Source organism: Diadema antillarum, unplaced genomic scaffold, assembly GCF_040938485.1.
Source record: "Diadema antillarum isolate AM-2024a unplaced genomic scaffold, OU_Dant_1.0 seq00000183_RagTag, whole genome shotgun sequence".
NCBI classification, from domain to species: domain Eukaryota; kingdom Metazoa; phylum Echinodermata; class Echinoidea; order Diadematoida; family Diadematidae; genus Diadema; species Diadema antillarum.
Genome location: NW_027271250.1, coordinates 976111 through 982110, shown reverse-complemented (window position 1 = coordinate 982110; position 6000 = coordinate 976111).

Below are 6000 nucleotides of genomic sequence, written 5' to 3'. Positions count from 1 at the left end.
CACTAAACCACCGACAGCTGCCTTTGTACATATGTGTGCATTACTGGTGCAGGTGTGTATCTTTCTTTGCCCAGATAATTTTCCACATTGTCCCACTCTGCAGATCAATTTCCACAAATGGACACTTAAATTTGTCAAAAATCATGCAAAAATTACCATTTACATGTATTTCAGGGAGTAGAAATCGGCATTGCAAGAAACCTCTAGGTGCTAAAGGATTACAAGCAAAATTTGTAGACCAACATTACTGTACTAATTAGGTTATCCATAATAACTAATGGCTATATATGCTAATTAGGTTACATAAAAAAATATAGTGTATGCATACAGGTGTATACGGTAAATTGAATTGACAACTTGAAGTCCTATTCAGAGATGTTGGAAGGCTGACTGCCTTAGCCAGACTGCTGTGAAATTAGTGTTGAATAAGGCCATCATTTTGACCAATTAACTAGACTTAGACAAAATTACAATTATTGCTTAAGAGTACTAGGCAATTTTCATGGGCATATGTGGTAACTGCATATGGAAACAAAGAAGACTTCTTCATACACAACTCGTGTGGTTTATGTGGTTCATCTACTACAGGTCATGAAATAAAAGAAAACATGTCAGTTGTTCACTTTAATAGATTGCTGTGTGGGATTGTGTACTGTATACGCCATATATTTCGCCTAAATTTTCGCGAATCGGGAATTCCCAACAATTTCGCAAGTGGTTAAATTAGCGATCGTGGAGTCCTGTACTGAACAGAGAAATATATACATGTATGCGTACTTCACATCCACATCGGGATCAGAGTCAATATTTTTGCGTGTCTTTAATTTCGCGAATAGCACATGACTCTCGAAATTCGCGAAAATAAAAACCTCACGAAATATTTGGCATATACAGTATTATACATTCTAAAATGATTACCCCAAAAGAAAGAAAGATTAGATTTGTAACAGCAGAAAGGAAAGGAAACAAACAAATACTTGGTCATCCAACTTGAGACTGTAAAGTACACAAACAACATAACGGGATGATCTGCAATACTGTATTTCTGTTTAATATACATGCATACGTAATATTACTGCCAATGTGCAGTGTAGACAAACATTTACCTTCAAATTCATCTGCAACAGGCACACATGAATTACACAAATCAAAACATTTGTGGAGTACACAATTGCACAATACTTTTCACCCCCCCCCCAAAAAAAAAAAAAAAAAAAAAAAACTTTTGACCTTTTTAAGGACACAAAAGATTTTGAATAACCCTAAAGAGTAAACATTCTTTAACTTTGCATTCACTATCATTAGTTTTCTACATCAAATTGCCACAAAATTATGCTGGTTTGTCATCACTTTCTTTGAACAGCACAGACAATGTAGTTTCTATGTAGATCTTTCTGTTCTTTCTCATTTTCTTGATCTCCAGCTTATGTCTGTGAAAAGAAAAAAGTAGATAAGGGATGGAAATAGAGAAACATATCTAACATATTTTCCATAACTGAGAAAAAAAAAAGAAAGAAGAAAAGTACATAAATGTGAATTTCACCAAGAACCTCCAAATTTGCATTCCTGAATTCCACAAAATACTTGAAGCAATTTTCACGGACTTTTCTATACATTCCCAGAATTATCAAGAAACAAATAAAAGTCAAGGACTTACGAGTACAAAGAAAAATTCAAGCATTTCAAAGGGCTGCACATATCACTAACAATGAGGGCAATACTGCTGAAGGCATAGTTTAAATCTAATCAGTCAAGACGTGACGGAGCTGGAGGGGAAAATGGACATACTTAAAACATGGTAAACTTTATACAAGGCATTGCATGTAATGTCCCAGTCCACGTGCATACACCTCTAAAGTCTTTTAATGTATGCACACTACTTCATGATTTCACACATTTGATGAGTTACAGTGATTTCCATATACAATGTGTATATCTCCCATCCTGCTTCATAAGGAGTTGCAATTGCTTGAAAGTTGTGTCACGTAAATCTTGAACATGGATCATTAAACTATCTAAGTCCATTTCCTCATTTATATGAGTGAATGCAAAAATCAATTCTCTGTCAATAGTGTTCCCAAATCCATTACATTGACATTTCATTTATCTGTGAAGAAAACCCAAAACAAACTGGCAAACACCACAGATACATGGACCATGTTCATTAATCATTATTGAAATACATGAAAACATTATACACTTTTTAAGAGAAGTTATAAGAACAATGTACAGAGATGTACTAAAGAATATGCTATTGTTCTATGCCTGAGACTGCATTCACAGGTACAGGTTTTGTTTTGCTTTCTCACTCTGATGCATGCCATTAAATTCTTTGGAAGGTTATACTGCACAAAGTTTGGGGATTCTTTATTCTTTAACATGAAGTAGGTCCTCAAACATGCTTCTACTTCTACTTCTACGTGGATACTCAGCAACGTCCAAAACTGGATATATTACGCCGAGGTGTAACTTGAGTGCATGTGAAGTCGGTGGTGCATAATATGTACAAGTGCAAGTAAAAAACCATCCCTTGGAGCTAGTTGGATGAGATGAGTGCCCTGAAGACGTCCACGGATGGAGCTGTGATGACGTCTACCGGCAAATCATTCCACAGCCTTACAGCTGTAGGCATGAAAGAGTATTTAAACACATCTTTGGTAGAGTATGTTGTTAGAGGCTGAAATCTAGCTGGATGATAACTTCTCAATCTCGTGTTGGACATTGGAGAGAGATAGTTGTCTTTATTGATTGCAATGAGGTTTTGTGATATCTTGTAGAGCATGATTTTGATGGCGTTTTCTCTTCTGGATTGGAGCAGAGCCCATTGTAGTGAATCAAGTATTGCAGTTACACTTTCAGTATGTTGGTATATGTTCTTCACAAATCTGGCAGCTCTTCTCTGTATGGCTTCGATCTGGTTGATGGAGGTCTGATGGTATGGGTTCCATACAGTTGAGCAGTACTCCAGCTGTGGTCGTACTAGAGAAACATAAGCCTGTTCTTTTAAGTGTGGGTGACATCGTTTGAGATTTCTTTTAATGAGACCAAGCATCCGATTTGCTTTCAAAGTGATGTTATTTATATGAGTTTTCCATGTGAGCTTTGAGGTGAATGTTAGACCCAAGTAAGGGTATTCAGTCACAGATGAGAGTTGTTCCACACCAAGATGGTAGTCAAAGCCAACATTGTTGCGTCGGTGAGAGATCTGCATTACATGGCACTTATCTGTATTAAATTTCATCTGCCATTTAGCTGACCAAGAGTCCAGCATATCAAGATCTTTCTGGAGAGCTCTGCAGTCCTCAGCATTGTCTATTACCCGATACATTAGACAATCGTCGGCAAAGAGACGTATTGGGGATGAAACAGAATCTGTTATGTCATTAATGAAAGTGAGAAATAATAAGGGTCCGAGTACGGTTCCCTGCGGGACACCTGAGATGACATCTGTCCACTCGGAAGCTTCACCGTCAACCACAACACGTTGGGATCTTTTGGTAAGGAAGTTTTCAAGCCACTTCCAGAGAGGGCCACGTATTCCATAGTGATGTAACTTTAAGAGTAATCTTTGGTGTGGGACGCGATCAAACGCTTTTGAAAAGTCTAAAAAGATTGAATCCACTTGTTTTTTGTCATTCAGGGCTTTGGTAAAATCATGAGCTGTGATGATGAGTTGAGACTCACAGGAGTGTCCGGGACGAAAACCATGCTGGCTGTCAATAAGGACATTGTGTTTATCGTAATGGTCCATCACTTGGCTAAAGATGATGTGCTCAAGGATCTTGCATGGTATCGATGTTAAAGAGACTGGACGATAATTGGACGCTACACTGCGATCACCCTTCTTGAAAATAGGGGTTATGTTGGCAATCCGCCAGTCATGGGGTACCTCACCGGTGTTGAGAGACTGCTGGAAGATGAAAGTTAGCAGTGGCGCTATTTCTTCTGCCATCTCTTTAAGTATTCTAGCTGGAACTAGATCTGGGCCTGTGGCTTTGGTGATGTTCAGACCTTTCAGCAACTTGCAGACACCATCGGTAGATATTTGTATCTCTTCAATACTAGGAAGTGGAGTATCACCCATCGAAGGTAAATTGCTCATGTTTTCAGTAGTAAACATAGATTTGAATTGATCGTTGAGGATGCCTGCTTTCCCTCTGCTGTCTGTTACTGTTTGATTTTCCTGTATCAATAGTGGTATGCCAGTGTTGTCTTGTCTCTTGGCTTTGATATAACGCCAAAAATTCTTCTTATGCTTGTCATCGGGGTCTGTAAGCATACGGTTAGTGTAAGACCAATATGCAGCCCGAATCTTCTTTTGAACGTTCTTCCTGTATGATTTGAAGTTACCCCAGTCTTCATTGGAGTTGGAAGATTTTGCTTTCCGATACATTCTTGCCTTTTTCCTAATCATTCGTTTAATAGATGGAGATATCCATGGTTGGCCAGCATGAGACCTTGAGAACTTTGACGGAATATTTTTGTTCATTGACTGCAGAATGAAGTTTTTAAGTACTTCCCAGTTCTCATGTACAGATCGATCCAGAGCAGTACTGAGGAAATTGTCCTGGAAAGAGAGTATGTCAGATCTTATTCCTCCCATATTTCCCTTGCTGTAGACAAATATTTTCCTCGGAGTTTTCTTACAAATGGTTGGCTTCAAATGGATGTCAGTTAAAACCGCATCATGATCGCTTATGCCGTCTACAACTTTGATGTCTGTAACGGAATTGGGATGTGTTGTCAAAACCAAGTCCAGAATGTTGCTAGCGCGGTCTCTTGTTCTCGTAGGTTCAGACACAACTTGCTCTAGGTTGTGCTCACTGCAGATATCCAAGAGATCTCGACATCTAGTAGCTTCAGTAGCATATGGTTTAGCAGTGTTGTTTGTCCAGTTAATATCTCCCAGGTTGAAGTCGCCGGTGATAAAAGTTATCGCTGACTTGTACCTTGATTCAATTTCGGCTAATGAAGCATCAAGTGCTCTTAAACTCTCAGGGTTCGAGCCAGGGGGACGATAAAAAGACCCGAGGACAAATGGTTTAGATCCTTGGATGGTAATATGGATCCATAACAGCTCAGCATTGGTTGAAGACTGCAAGGTCAGTTCAGTAAAGACAAGGTGATTCTTGGCCATTATGAAAACTCCTCCACCATGCCTGTTTCTATCTTTCCTAACTATAACAAAGCCAGGGGGTGTTACTTCAGGGCTCAGGGTAGAATTGTCAAGCTTAGATTCCGTGCCCACAATAATATCCGGTCTATGTGTTTCCACCATTGTCTGCAAATCAGGAAGTTTGTTATTATAATAATAATTTTATAATAATAATTGCATTTATATGGCGCTTCATACTGACGTTTCTAAGCGCACTTTGCTACTCATACAAATAGACTAGAAAACACAATAACATTAACAAAATTAACGTTAACAGTAACAAAAGAAGAAGAAAGAAAAGAAAAGAAAAGAAAAATACATGTGATACAATGGTACAATAATTGATAACTGTGTGCGCCTCCAGAAAAAAAAAAAAAAAATTACAGCTGATTAAACAGGTGAGTTTTAAGAAGAATTTTAAATGATTCGACAGATGAGGCATTCTGAATATAAAGAGGGAGTTTATTCCAAAGAGTGGGAGCAATGGAAGAGAAGGCTCGGTCACCATAACGGGTTTTTGTACGTGGGCCATGAAGTAATTGGAGAGAGGAAGATGAACGGAGGGGTCTGGCAGAAGAGGAGGAGCGGAGAGAGACTAGGTTTTGAAGATATATGGGTGCAAGATTACGTGTGATTTTGTACGTCAGAAGTAGGATCTTGAAAGTAATACGGGAATGGACTGGAAGCCAATGGAGTGAGCGGAGAACAGGAGATATATGGTCATGTCTCCTACTAAGGGAGACTAATCTAGCGGCTGAATTTTGGATACGTTGGAGAGGGGATATGTGAGAAAGAGGGAGGCCGGCAAGGAGGGAGTTGCAGTAGTCCAGATAGGAGGAGACGAA